This window comes from Chrysochloris asiatica, unplaced genomic scaffold (assembly GCF_000296735.1).
Source record: "Chrysochloris asiatica unplaced genomic scaffold, ChrAsi1.0 scaffold00162, whole genome shotgun sequence".
Lineage (NCBI taxonomy): Eukaryota > Metazoa > Chordata > Mammalia > Afrosoricida > Chrysochloridae > Chrysochloris > Chrysochloris asiatica.
This window is the reverse complement of record NW_006408680.1, coordinates 7196242-7212074: the sequence shown is the minus strand read 5'-3', so window position 1 is coordinate 7212074 and position 15833 is coordinate 7196242.

Sequence of the window (15833 nt, the reverse complement as noted above, 5' to 3'; positions counted from 1 at the left end):
GAAACCAAACGACGTATTGTCTTAGGCAAATCTGCTGCACAAGAACTTTTTTAAGTGTTCAAGAGCCAAGATGTCTGTTTGAGGACTAAAGTGTGCCTGATCCAAGCTTTATATACATGTGAAATTTGGACAGTGAATCAGGAAGACTGTAGAAGAATTGATGTACTTGAGTTATGGTGTTGGAGAAGAATATTAAAAATATAATGGACAGATAGAACCACAAACAAATCTGCATTATAAGAAACACAAGTGTGATCCTTGGAAACCAGGATTGCAGGACTTGAGGAGCAAGCGGTTCCTGAATAAGAACATCATGCATGGTAAGTTGGAGGGCCAGTAAGAAATAAGAAGACCCCCCAACTAGATGTGTTGGCACACTTGTAACAGCACTGGACTCACGCTTAGCTACGACTTGAATGTAGCTCAGGAAGGGGCCTTGGTCGTTCAGTTGTGCGCAGGTTCACTGTGAGTGTGGCTCCACCCAGTGGCCCCCAGCAGCAATGTATTCACTCAGAGATCACTGTTATCACTCTCGTTGCAGAATTGTGTTGATAATCGGATAATCGTGTTGCCTTTGTTGCTTCTAACTCTTGCCCCGCCCCCCCAGTGTTGACCCTTGCCTTGATGTTTACAAGTGTTCACCCCACCAAGCCTGTGAGTGTAATCCCAAGTCGTCTCCACGTCCTGAGCGAATATCGCGTGGCATCAGTGTTTTAGTCGGGCCGTGTGATTGTCATCCAGCGTGGCTGTCACTTTTCTGCCCAACAGCTTTGTGTTGCTGTTGTTATTAAGTGCCATCAAGTCAGTTCTAACAGTGACTCAGTATAGTGTTTCTAAGGAGTGGCTGGTGGGTTTGAACCATTGAACTTGAGGCTAGAAGTTCAGTGTTTATCCTACAGTGCCACACCAGGATGCCAACAGCTTTGCTTAGAGGACCCCAATGGGTTGTCACCCTTTTGACTGGCTTATGTTCATTTCTCTTCCCCAACACCTCCCTCCCCCACACGCATCCCATAGACTATAGCACAGACTTTGGCCTAGTGGCTGAAGTTTGAAAAAATTTAATATAATAAATTCCTCCTAAACCCATGAGACTACATTATATGTGGCATGCTTTGTCAGGTGGCTCAAGAGACAGTCACAGTGCATGCCGGGGGCCATGGGCCGACGTCATATTTTAAAAGTTTAAGTCTCATAATAATTTATGTAATAATGTACAGCATATAAGCTGCATTCATTTATATGGTATTTAAATATTACTGGTCTGAGTCTGACTGCATTTAACCTGAACCAGCTGTCAGCCCAAACAGCTTTCTTTCACTTTCTAGATTTTATTCCACCCTGAAATCATTGTAAACCCTTGCACTGGAACCTTCTCTCTACATGAGTAATATTATGCATTATCTTTGTCTTGTTTTGTTCCTTGGTGATCACAAACTATATTACACTCAAAATTCACTCAGTGGGAAAAGACGTTCATTTTTCCAAATCACATTGCTCTAAAATGGAGCCAGCCACTTACAACCAGTGCCCAGGGATTTTCTGCTTCCAGACTGACTTGGCAGGAGTGTCCCTCATTGTTTTCTCTGTCGCAGTTTTGCAGAGTGGGATGGACAAGGCGCCAAGTAAAACTTTATCGATCTTTGTCCTTCCAGCATTGCTATGCGGCAGTGAAAAGGTGCTCAACTCTACTCTCAGGAAGCAATCCTCACAACAAACAGACCTCCTATTGATAGGTTGGAGATGTGAACAACTTTCAGCTTGAAAAGCTAAGCAGCTATGTTCCTGCTGTCCACAAAGGTAAATACATTTCAGAAAGCTCTACCTCAATACAAGCTGAGTGTGTGTGTTAGTGTTTTATAGCCAAAGTGTGTATCTAAAACAACTCACTCACACATTCATTCATTCCAGAGACATTAGCTACATGGAGAGAAACTCTGCAGAGAAAATGCAGAAGTGGAGGTGGAGGTGCGGTTTCTGAGCTCCGCGTTTTGTTTTCTTCTGCCATGTCTGTAGCACCGTGGCTCACCGAGAACGCTTCCAGCATACTCTGGGTTTTGACATGCACCTTAGCTTCTTCTCAGGAGCCCTGGTGGTGCAGCGGTTAAGCTCTCAGCTGCTAACCGAAAGGTAGACAGACAGTTTAAAGCCACCAGCTACTTAGCAGGAGAAAGATGTGGCACTGTGGGGAGTTTCATACTGTCCTAGAGAGTCACTCCTTCCTTCAATTTGGCTGAATGCAGAGGATACCTGAAAGATGTTTACCTGTGCTTTATTGGCCAAGGCTTTCAATTGTGTGGATCATGAACAACCTTGTGGAAAATGCATGTTCTAGAACACTTTATTGTGCTGAGGAACCTGTACAGAGAACAAGAGAATGGGAAACCAGCCCCCCGTGCCCATGACTCTCTCAGACCAGCTTTGGAGGGAAGGGACTGCGGAGCATCTATAAATGGCGTGGAAATCTCACAAAAGAGAGCTTGCATCTCATCTCTCAGCACAAGCCCCAGGGAGACTACAAAGTGGACAAGAGACCATTGAGGGCATGTCTGCACAGAGACTTTGGCCAAGATTAGATACTTGCTTACCTCCAACCTGACTAGGGAATCACAGAACAAGTGCCATTCTATGCTGGCCAGAGTCCTGGGTAAGTCCCACCACAACTTCTCCTCCCTCCAGAAGGACCATCAGGATTCAGGCGCTCCAGCCAGCATCCCACAAAAATGCCCTGGATGGAACAGATTCTGAACCAGTTCGTGGTGTCCAGTCCTCTCCATGTCTCTGTGGAGCCAACCCAAGTGACCCTCAGTTTCAAAGGAGCCAGCCTGGGTTCATGAGACACATTCCACACATATTAACCACTCATGACTACACCCGCTTGATTTCTTCCCAAAGCAGCGTCACAGCACACGGTCTTACAGAAGTACTGAGTAGACATTCTCATTCACAAGAAGAAATCTAAACCGAGAAGCGAGAAGGAGGTGGTGAAGAAGGAAGCGGCCTTATACTCTCTTAAACAAAGGCCTGTCTGAAACAAAGGACTCGTCTTAAGCACTTTGGATATAAAGGACTCATGTCGTCATCTGTGGAATCTAATTCTTACACTTTCTCTGTATCCTCCTAACGTTCTTCAAGGGGCTCAGGGAGAAACCTTGAGGCATGTTCAGAAAACATCCCGAGTGTGAATTGTGTTCCTAAGATCCCCTCCTTAGTGGGAGGTGTAGAGCCAAGGGTCCCGAGCAATCCCTATGGTTGCCACGAGCGTCAAGAGCATTTCTCAAAAGCTGACAAGCTGGTGAATGTTGCCACTGAATATTTGGACGTACGCTTTATAAGGATTTTTTGCTGTTATTGTAAATTTTGCTGTTTATTGTCTTTTACCAAAGTAAATGTGCCCTGATGGGGTAGTACAGAATAAGCTCTGGACTGGTAACTGAAAGGTCAGCAGTTCAAACCCACCAGCTGCTCTCAGAAACCCTATACAGACAGGGTTGCAATGAGTCAGAACCAATTCGATGGCAAACAAGAAGAACCACCAAAGTCATGGGGTGAGGTGAGTTGTTGCCGTTAGGTGCCATCTAGTTGGTTCCAACTCATAGCGACCCGATGCATAACAGAACGAAACACTGCCCAGCCCTGAGCCCTCCTCACAAGTGTTGGTCCATTTGAGCCCATTGTTGCTGCCACTGTGTCTTCCTCTTGGGGGACTTCCTGTTTCTCACTGACCCTCCACTTTACCAAGCATGCTGCCCTTGTCCAGGGATGAAGTCTCACCATTATGGCTTCCAAGGAGCGTCCTAGGCAGCTTTGTTTGTTCTCTGGAGTGAGCTATAAACAAAAACCAATAAAGGCCACAGCTTCAGCCAGATAAGGAGCATCAGAGAGCTAGAGAGGGCTGAGAAAATGGCAGCCTGTCCCTTCTGCTGTGTGCCTCTCATGGGTTCAACTCACCTGCCACCCCAGCCCCATCCAGTACAGATGTCTCCTTGAGAGTCGCTGCTAATGCCTTAGTAAAGAGCTTCAACGTCAGCCTTCTTACCTGTGCTTTCACTTCTTGGTGGTGCAATTTCCTCATCACAGATTTGGGGCTAAAGCAGCCAATTACAATCAAGTTGGCTCTGAGTCATGTTGACCCCATGCATCTCAGAGTAGAGCCTGGCTCCACAGGACGTCCAACAGCTGACAGTTCATCACCAGACCTTTCTCCCGTGGTACCTCTGCATTAGAAACTCCAACTTTCCATTGATTAGTCTCCAAGTACGTTAGCCATTTTACTACGAGGATGGCAAGCTGAGAACGCTGGGGTTATTAGGTGCCATCGACTTCAACTCGTAGTGACCCCATGTGACAGACTCGAACTGCCTCTTAGGGTGTACTAGACTGTAATCCTTATAAAGTCTTTTAGATGATACAGGACCAGGCGGTGTTTTGTTCTTTTGTACATCAAGTCGCTGTTAGTCGGAGTTGACTCATTGGCACCTAGCATCAACCATTTCTATGGTAGCCAATGACCAAATCTTTCTCCACTGAAGCTACTGGAAGGGTTTGAACCTTCAGCCTGTCTGTCATTAACTGATCACCTAACTTCTTGTGCCACCATGGCTCCTAACTTGAAATAAAACTCCTTAATTTGATACACAGCTTCACTTGGTTATTGCACCCAGTTTGCACTCAATATAAAGGTAACACTAATCATAAGATGATTTTCAGAAATGATGTGGGGTTTTTCCCCAATATTTGCCTTGTAGGACCAACTGCTATGAAAATAGCCCTTTGCCTCCGTCCCGTCAGTCAGTACTCCTTTCATTAAAGTTGTAGCTCTTGTCCCCTGAGTGACTTACTCAGCGTCATTCTATGGAATCCCAGGTTTTCACCACTGTAGAGAAATAGCTGCCCAGAGAGGGCCAAGACCTTGGTGTGGGCTCAGTCATGTATCAAACATGCATTCTCTGGTAGGAGCTCTGAACTTTTTAGGCCTCAATCTTCTGTCTGATTGGGGTGATCCGGTTAAAATGTTTACCACTTCAGTTCTAAAACTTTTGTCATTCAAGTCAAGAAGATAATTCCAAGAGAGGTGTTTGTTAACAACAGTAATCAGAAGTAAACAGCTGCTGCAGAATCAGCTCTGAGTCAGGGTCACCCCACATGTGTACCCGTAGGACTGGGCTCATGGGAGTCTTCGGTGAATGGGTTTTCAGAAGCAGATCACCAGGTCTTTCTTCCTAAGCATCTTTGGGTGGACTTTAACCTCCAGCCTTTCATTTAGCTGTTTGAACCACCCAACAACTTCCCTTTAATACACTCCGGGTTACATTTCTTACCAGAGTTAAGCTGGGATGTAATGTTTACACTTAGCATATCACTTTGTGCTCTAGGGTCTTTTTTTCTGGCCAGCGCAGGGGATTGGACTAGATTGTATTCTGAGCCTAGAGATCCTTTGGTGTGTTGAATGGGACACAAGAGCAGGGAAGAAGGTTCGAGCCTCCCCAGTGGCTCCGGCATCCTCTGCCAGCGACCACTGGCCCTGTCTGTCCATGGCACCAGTGACCTGAACCCCAATCTTCTCAGTGAGCCTCCGAATCAAGATTGCAACTCAAACTGGCCATGTGGAGCCGATGTAAAGGAGACTCCTCCGTCATGGTACATTTCCCGCTCTTGATTGTGCCAATCAAGAGGGCCCCATAGTGGTGCCAAGAAACAGTGGTCTCGGCTGTTCCCAGAGGGGAGGAAAATGGAATTCCCAGCCATGGCCCACACACATGGAAGGTGCAATCAGAGCAGGGGGACAGAGAGAGGGGCGCTAAGCAGTGGAGGGGAGAGGGGGAGTTCAGAGAGAGGGAAGTAATGAGCACCTTCAGAAAACCTCTGTTTAACTTCACTCTTGATTGATTATTCAATAAAGAAACTCAACCTCCACAACTAAGAATCTCTCTGATGGCTCATCCCAGTTCCGCTCCCACCTTTGCTACCTCACGCCTCACCCACACTGTGTCAGGGGGTTTAATAACTTGCAGATGACCCATTCAACTGCATCAGTGTCGAGTCAAGTTGTTTGAAGTTTTAACCCGGAGAGTGGAGGTCCCAGGGGGAGAGGGAAGAAACGGGGAAGGGGCCATTGGGGAAGGGGCCATTGTGATGATCATGACTAAGAACTGAAATGTCCTCCTGGATTTGAAAAAAAGGAGAAAGAGCAACCTTGCTCTCCTGCCCTCTTCCATTCCCTGTGGAAGATTCTGCCTCCGAGAAAGGCAGACACGATGCTTCAGAAGTTGGCGTGGAGGTGGCCAGGGTTTGATGGACAGTTCTGGGAGAAAACCCACTGTCCATGTGATTTGGGGCAGGGTTATGTGTCCCCAGAAAGATGTGCTGGAATCCTAGCCCCTATACTGTGAGTGTGATCCTATATGATAATAGGATTTCTTCATTATGGTCAAGAGGTCATATGAGTGTAGAATACACCTGAAGCCAATCATTTTTTCACTTTTCTTGTGAATTGGATGAATGGATACAGAGCAGATTCATTTTCCACTCAACAATTCACACACATTTTGTTTCTTTCATTGACTCTAATTTCCACAGTGTGACACTATTTGTCCCACTTTGTCCCTGAGTTCCCACGGCCACTCCTCCTTCTTCCCCCACCTTTCTGAACTGTGTCCTTGGATAAAGGCTTGAATAATAGCCACTAATAGCCCCACTGTATAAGAGTTCCAAGGAGTGGCTGGTGAGGTTTAAACTGTCGGCCTTGTAGTCCAGTCCTTTACCCCAAAGTGCCACATCAGGACTCCAGCTCACATTAGAAGTGGGTTCATTTAATATTGGACCAAATATAGCAGGCTAATTTTTAATTTGATAATTTTGTATAGCTCATGAATGATGCTACAAATTTTGGCAGAAAAAAAGGTTCCCTACCCCTGTTCAAAGCCTATACAGAAATGACTGCAAGCATACATTGACAGGGAACATCCAGAGGTTCAAGTCAGATTCAGAAGAGGGACTCTTTCAAAAGATGTGGAGAAGAAGGGCTATCATTGCTGATGTGGGATGGATCTTGACTGAAAGCAGAGGATATCAGAAAGATGTTTACCTGTGCTTTATTGACTACCCAAAGGCTTTTGATTGTGTGGCTAATGACAGGCTCTAGTAGAAAATGCATAGAATGAGTACATTTCATTGTACTCATGTGGGACCTGTGCATAGACAAAGAGGCAGTCATTTGAACAGAACAAGGGGACACTGAATGGTTTAAAATTAGGAAAGGTGTGTGCCAAGACTGTATTCTTTTACCATATGTATTCAATCTATACGCTGAACAAATAATCCAGAAGCTGGATTATATGATGAAAAACATGGCATTAGGATTGGAGGACAACTCATTAACAACCTGCGATATGCAGATGAACAACCTTGCTTACTGAAAGTGAAGAGGACTTAAAATACTTAATGATGACGATCAAAGACCACAAGCCTTCGGTATGGATTGCATCTCAATGTCAAGAAAATGAAAATCCTCACTACTGGACCAATAAACAACATTCTTATCAACGGAGAAAAGATTGAAGTTGTCAGTGACTTCATTTTGCTTGGATCAACAACCATCAACACTATTGGAAACAGCAGTCAAAAAATCAAACAATGTATTGCATTAAACAAATCTGCTGCACAAGACCTCTTTACAGTGTTAAAGAACCAAGATGTCAATTTGAGGACTAAGGTGCACCTGAACCAAGCCATGGTATTTTCAAAAACCTCATATGTATGTAGAAGTTGCACAGTGAATAAGAAAGACTGTAGAAGAATTGATATATTTGAGTTATGGTGTTAATGAAAAATATTGAAAGTACCATGGGCCGCCAAAAGAACAAACCAATCTGTGTTGGAAGAAGTACAGGATGGCCAGACCTCATCTCTCATACTTAGTACATATTGTCAGGAGGGACCAGTTTCTGGAGAAGGATATCATGTTTAGTAAAGTGGAGGGCTGAAGAAAAAAGAGGAAGACCCCCAATGAGGTAGACTGGCACAATAACATTGGCAATGGGCTAAGGCTTAGCAATGATGGTGAGGTTGGCACAGGACTGGGCAGTGTTTTGTTTGATTGTGCATAGGGTCACTGTGAGCCAGTATTGACTCAGTGGCATGTAACAACATCAACAACCCTGTTCTAAGGACTGTGTTTCTCTCTGGTGGTGGTGTTCCCTGTGTAGACCCTTCTATGGTTTGAAGGCATTCGCTTGCTAGATATATAAGGAGAAGATTAGATACAGAAGCAAACAAGCACAGTGAGGAAAGTGAGCTGCCAGACCACATGGAACCAGGGTACAGAAGCTAAGAAGAGGCAAGGACCCCCAGACAGACGGCCTTCCCCTAGAGGTGGTGTCAGAATTCAAGCTTCTAGTCTACTAACCTCGTTGAAATCATTTCTGTAGTAGTTGATCTAGAAACCTAAGACAGTCTATGACCAGGAATTTTCAAAGGAGGCTGATCTGTCTCCCAGGACCTGCATAGTCAGTGTTCATGGGCCTCCTGCCTCCCTGTTTCACATACTTGACTTTAGTAATAGTGACATCATATTGAGAAAGCTTGAGAGGTATTATTTTAGCAGAAGAGGAATGTAAGATCTAGGATATCCATTAAGGACTTGATCTGCCTCTGACTATGTAAGGCCAGGGTCACTGCACCTTTGTGGTCTTTTTCTCTGACCCTCTACTTTTCCAAGCATGATGTCCTACCCCAGAGACTGATCCCTCCTGACAACAAATCCAAAGTATAGAAGATGAAGTCTGAGCCTCCTCTGCTCTAAGGAAACATCTGAGTGCACTTCTTCCAAGACTGATTTGTTTGGTCTTCTGACAGTTCTTGGTACTGTCAATATTCTTCTCCAATGCCATAATTCACAAGCATCCCTTCTTCTGAGGTCTTTCACATGCATATGAAGCAATTGAGAATACCATGGCTTGTGGCAGGAATATCTTAGTCCTCAAAGTGACAAATTCTTAGAATTTAGAAGCAAGAGGTTATTGAAGATAGGAATTAACACAAACATCTTGCTATGGATCAGTGACATCTGAACTGGATTATAAACTGGTGGGTAGGACTTAGAAAGTGTAAGGAAGACAAACTGAGAATTGAAGAACACATGGAATAGGCTCCAGTGTTAAAAAGGTGAGGCATTTGGGCTGTTCTACGGAGCTTTGAGAAAACAGACTTGAGTAGAGCAAAGGTTAAGGAAGAAGTGGGTTATGTGTTAATGGAAAGGAGAGGCTATGCATCCAAGAGATGGATCAGAGCATGAATCCAAGTACATGCTGAAATGATGAATTGTTGAAGTCTCTCACAGAGAACAAAAGGACCAAATATTTGGCAGTGTTCCCAAAGGGATCACTCAGATGATAAAAATTCTCTACTTTTAGAATCTCTTAGTTTAAACTTAGTCTTTGCACTTCAAGACCCTCGCTTTACCAGCCACTGGTCAATTAATTTCACCTCAAAGCAACCAGGTATCACCCAGAAGAAGCAGAAACTTTCTCTCTACACTTCCAAGAAGCCATAACTTAACAAGGAGACATAGCATCTACACAAAAACGCTCTTTCAGAAAAGAATGTTGGGGTTGTCTGGAAAGGCATAGATCAACCACTGTGGCTCACTAGCATGCAGAGTGTGAACAGCATTCTCGTGGAAGGCCCCTGGTGGGAATTAATTTGTTTTCTTTTCTTCCTGAGAGGATCTGCCCAGCTGAATGGGAACTCTTGAAAACTATACCTCCCCTTGAATTTTCCCTGCAGATCTGAATGAGTATTTCTGCGAGTTTGAGAGTGAACTCACCTTCATAGGGACTTAAATACAACCCAAGAAATGCTTTAAAATCACTGCTATTTTATCTCTCTCTGTGTCCAGCAGGCTCCATCTTCTGTTGGATACCGAAAGCTGTGGTCATGGTCTCCGATATTCTCCCCAGGAGACTGCTGCCAGATGGAGGTTAGCAGGCACAGACTTGCAGGACCAATACTGCCAGTGAACTCAGAAGACACCCACGTCTCCAGATGTGTGATATCTGAAAAGAGATAAAGGCAGGTGGTGGACCAAATCGCTGGAAGCCGTGCATGGAAAATGTGCTCCAGCCGCCGTGGTAGCACTCATTTTTGTGTTACACAACACTGGCAGTGTTCTATGGCATGTGTTGGTCCTACTAAGCATCACTGCTGGAGGCTCTGAGATGGGCCCAAGTCAGACTTCATCCTGCACATCAGGCCCAGAAAGGACTCAGAGGGTGCCCACAATGGAGCCATATTTGCCTGCATAGCAATTCGGGGTTTCCCAGGCCAGGTATCAACGCAAGAGAGCTGGTGACAGAAGAGAAGTCAGCACATCTAGCACAGGTGGATGTCTCTCCACAGCAGTCTCCTTAACGTCACAGCGTGTTGCTTGACTAGCACTGTTGGTGCCGCATAAGAAGAGATGGTCCTCTCTTTCAGGAAGGATGCATAGAAGGACACAGTGATGCAAATTGGCCTCAAGCATGGCAACGATTGTGAAGATGGCTCCAGACCAGGCTGTACTTGATTTCATTTCACCACGTAGGGTTACAAAGAGTCAGCACCAGCTTCACAGCACCCTACAACAAGCAGTGCGTTATAGAGACGTGCTCATCTGCTAACAAAAAGGTCAGTGGTTCAAGCCCATCAGTTGCTCAATGGGAGGAAGATGAGGCAGTCTGCGTCCATATAGATTACAACCTTGGTGATTATACTCTTCTCTGCCATAAGGTCTCTATTAGACAACATCAATCTTGAATGTTGTCTAATAGACAACATTGAATATACGTGCTAGGTGTTTTCCTCAGTAAACATGATGAACGTTCAAAAACCAAAAAGACAAGGCTTCATGAAAATGTGTTTTAATTCACAATGATAAGGCAACAAACATATATCAGAGATTATTTAAAATGGTAATTGTTACAAATACTAACACAGATTTCAAAAATGTTTCAGAACTACAGAGCTGATCGGAGCAATTTGTAACACAACTGTTCAGTCTGTGTCTAAGTCATTATACAACGACAGTTTATAACTGTCCATTTCTGAGTTTGTAAGCATGAAACTCAGTCATAACAAATAGGCATTTTAAGGGCTATTCCAAAGTTCAGTCCCATGTTGGTGCCTCTCCATTGTTGACAGTTGTGGTGAGCTATGGCATTAAGACATTTTTGGTAACCTCTATATCCAGGAGCTAGATATATTTAGAGATGATATAAACTGTTAGAGCATTGTTGTTGTTGTTGTTGTTGTTGTTGCTAAGTGCCATCAAGTCAGGATCCTACTCATAGCGACTCTGTACAGGGTTTCCAAGGAGCAGCTGGTGAGTTAGAAGTGCCGGCCTTAATGGCCCACACCGATGATGCAGTTTACCGCATTAACCAGCAACACCACACCAGAAGTCCGTTAGAGCATTAGCACAAGAAAATCATACTAAACCTGCAATGAAATGTAACCGGATGATCTATCTCAGCAGTTGTTTTCACACACTCTACTGCAAATCAGACTGGATACTCAAATCCAGAAACGTGGGCCAGACACTTTGACTCATAATTTGAACACTGATCTTTTGCAAACCTCCTAAGAAGGACTTCATAAGTTAATTTTTGTTGTTGTTAGGTGTCATCAACTCAGTTCCAACTCATAGCAGCCCTGCTTACAACAGAATGCAACATCACTGGTTCTGCGCCATACTCAAAACACTGTTACACTTGAGCCCGTGGCTCCTGCCACTGTGCCAATCCATCTCACTGGGGGTCTTCCTCTTTATCACATGATGTCCTTCTCCAGAGACTGATCACTACTGAATACATGTCCAAAATCTCACCATTCTGGCTTCTAACTGGCTAACATTCTAGCTGTATTTCTTCCATCACAGATTTTTTTACTTTTCTGGAAGTTCATGGTACATTCAATATTCTCCTCCAACACTGTGGCTCAACTGCATCAATTCTTCTACGGTCTTTCTTACTGTCCAGACTTCACATGCATATGAATGAGGCTATTGAAAATACCATGGCTTGGGTCAGGTGCTCCTTAGACATCAAACTGATATCTATGCTCTTTAAAGACCAATGTCTGTCTAGCTCATTGATGCCTAGGATATTTATCTCTATGTGTTCAGCTCATTGATGCCTAGGATTTGCTCTTTAAAGAAATCTTGTGCATCAGATTTGTCTAATGTAATATGCCCTTAGATTTCTTGCTTGCTGCTTCCAGGAGCATTAATTGTGAATGAAAGCAAATGAAGTATTTGACAACTTCAATCTTTTATCCATATATTATGATGTTATTTATTGGTCTACTTGAGAGGATTTTCATTTTCTTTAGATTGGGTTGCAATCCATACTGAAGTTTGTCATCTTTGATCTTCATCAGTAAGTATTTTAAACTTCTTTTCACTTAACACAAGCAAGATGTGCCATCTATATACCAGAGACTGTTAATGAGTCATCCTCCGATCCTGATGCCATGTTCTTCTTCATATAATCCAGTTTTTTGGATTATTTGCTCAGCATACAGATTAAATAAGTATGGTGCAAGAATACAGTGTTGACACACACCTTTTTACTCAGTATCCCCTTGTTATAGTCTAACAACAGCCTCTTAGTCTATGTACAGGTTCCTCATGAGCACAATTAAGTGTTTTGGAGTTATTTTTTTTAACAATGTTATCTATAGTTTGTTATGATCCACAAAATCAAATAATCAATGCCTTTGTATAGTCCTGGTGTGGTACTATAGGATAAGCTCTGGACTGCAAGGTCAGTTTGAGTCACAAGGTCGGCAGGTCAAACTCACCAGCTGCTCCTCAGAACAGACTTGTTGGCACTTGACAACAATAACACAGCCAGTAAGGAGTCCTGGTGTGCACTGTAGGATAAGCACTGGACTGCAAAGTTGGTTTGAGCTACAAGGTTGGTGGTTCAAACTCACCAGGCATTTATTAGAAACTTTATGCAGGGTCACTATGAGTCACAATTGACTGGACAGTACTTAACAACAAGATAGTCAAAAAAAGCACAAGGAAACATCCTTCCAGTATTCTCTGCTTTCAAGCAAGATCCATATCGCATCAGCAATGATATCCTTAGTCCCACATCTTTCTGAATCTGACTTGAACTTCTGGCAGCTCCCTGTTGATGTACTACTATAACCATTTTTAAATCAGCTTCAACAAAATTGTGCTTGCCTGTGCTATTAATGCTGTTACTCGATGATTTCCACATTCTATTATGTCATCTTTCTTAGGAATGAGCACACATACGAATCTCCTCCAATCAGTTGACCAGGTAGCTATCTTCCAATTTTTTTAGCCTAGATCGGTGAGCATTTCAAGCACTATATCAGTTTGTTGAAACATTTCATTTTGTGTTTGGACAAGTCCTGGAGACTGTTTGATTGGTAAAGCCTTCACTGAACCTTGGACTTCTTACTTCAATAGCATCGAATTTCGATCTTACGGTAGCTCTTGAAGTGGTTGAACATTGATCAGTTCCTTTTGGTCCAAATGTATTCCCTCCATTTTCTTTTTTTTTTTTTTTTTTTTCCATTTTCTTTTGATGCTTCTGCATCATTCAATATTTTGCTCATAAAATCCTCCAGTATTGCAACCCAAGGCTTAAATTGTTTTATTTTCAGTTCTTTCAGCTTGAAAAGAGCTGAGCATGTTCTTCCCCTTTGGTTTTCTGACTCTAGGTCTTTGCACATTTCATTATAATACTTGACTTTATCTTCTTGAACTGTCCTTTGAAATTTTCTGTTTAACTCTTTTTTTCTTCTTCTTCTATTTCTTCCAGTTGCTTTAGTTTCTCTACGTTCTAGAACAAATTCCAGAGTCTCTTTTGACATCCTCTTTGGTCTTTTCTTTCTTCCCTGACTTTCTAGTGACCTTTTGCTTTCTTCCTGTATGATATTCTTGATGTCATCCCACAGCTCTTCTGGTCTTCCATCATTGGTGTCTAATGCATCTGATCTGTTCTTACTCAAGGCTATATTTGTACTTTCAAGGGCTTATTTTATGTTTCTTCAACTTCAGCCTGAACTTACATATAAGCAATTTTTGATCTGCTCGACAGTCGGCCGACCCCTGGCCTTGTTTTGGCTGGTGATATGGAACTCCTACTTCAGCCTTCCCTGTGTATCCCATCTGGTAAAGTCTATGTGTATAGTTGTCATTTCTGTTATTGAAGATAGGCATTTGCAATGAATCAGCCATTGGCCTTGAAATTTTTATAAGAGATCCCGAATTGTCTCTCTTAATAAAACCATATTTTCCAATTATCAACTCTTCCTCTATGTCTCAAACTTTTGCATTTCAATCACCAGTAATTATCAATGTATCTTGATTGCATGTTTGATTAACTTCAGACTAAAGAAATAAGTTGTTAGAATTCTCCAATTTCACCATCCTTTGCTTAGTGATTGGTGCATAAGTTTGAATAATAGTCATATTAACTGGTCTTCCTTGTAGGTATATATATTGTCCTGTCACAGACAGCAATGTACATCAGGATCGATCTTGAAATATTCCTTTCAACAATGAATGTAACACCATTCCCCTTCAATTTGTCATTCCCGGAAAAGTAAACCATCTTATTATCCAAGTCACAATGACCAACATCTGTCTATTTCAGCTCATTGATCTCCATGTGCTCCATTTCATTTTTGACAACTTCTACTTTTCCTAGCTTCATACCCCTTCCATTCCACATTCTGATTATTAATGAACGTCTGCAGCCGTTTCTTCTCATGGTGAGTTGTGCCCCATCAGCAAATGAACGTCCTGGAGGTTTGGCTCCACTCATGCCATTAAAGTCACGTGTACTTTGAGGAGTCAGTTCTTCTGCAGGTGTGTTTTGAGTGCTTTCCAACCTGAAGGGCTCAACTTCGGGCACTACAGCAGACACGTTTCCACGGCTCTTCATTCAGGTTTTTGGTGGCTAGCCATTCAGAAGCGCTCTGCCTCTCCTTCCTAGTTGACTAGGTCTGGAAGCGACACTGAAACTGGTCCATCATGGGTGACCTTGCTAGTACCTTAAATACCAGTGGCACAGCTTCCAGCTTCACAGCAACGTCCAAGTCCCCACAATAGAACAAACTGACAGACGAGTGGTGGTTGAACTATCATTTGGTGTTGTCAAGTGCCATCGAGTTGTTTCTGACCCATAGTGACAGGGTTACTGAGAGGCAGCTGGTGAGCTTGAACCATCGACCTTGCAGTTCAAACTTACTTTGCAGTCCAACTTAATAACCCACAGTGTCACACCAGGACTCCCAGAACTACCATATCACCCAGTAATGCCACTCTTGGGTTTATCCCCAAGAAATTTGAAAGCAGCCATTCCAACAGACACCTGTCCACCAATGTTCATTCAGCACTATTCACAATAGCAAACAGGTGGAAACCACCCAAGTGTCCATCAAAAGAAAGACAGATAAGTACAGCCTATCGTATGCATACAGTGAAATGTTTTTCAGCCGTAAAAATAAATTATGATGGACTTTGCAGTGCAGTAATGGAGGTCCCTGGGACCATCAAGGGAGAAGAGCAGAGTGCAGGATCCTACCCAGAGAAACAGTGATGCCAGAGATGGAGGCAGAGACGATGATGTGGAGAGATGGAGTAGCTTGGGAGTCTAGACTCAGAGAGGGAAAGGGGCTGTGTGCCGACGACCGGGGGGCAGGCTTGCAGGGTATACCCTTTGGTTGGTTGATGATACATGGAGGGGATTGCAACCATGGCAATGAAATTATATACAATAGGATGATGGTAAAGCTAATGTTCTCCCATGTGA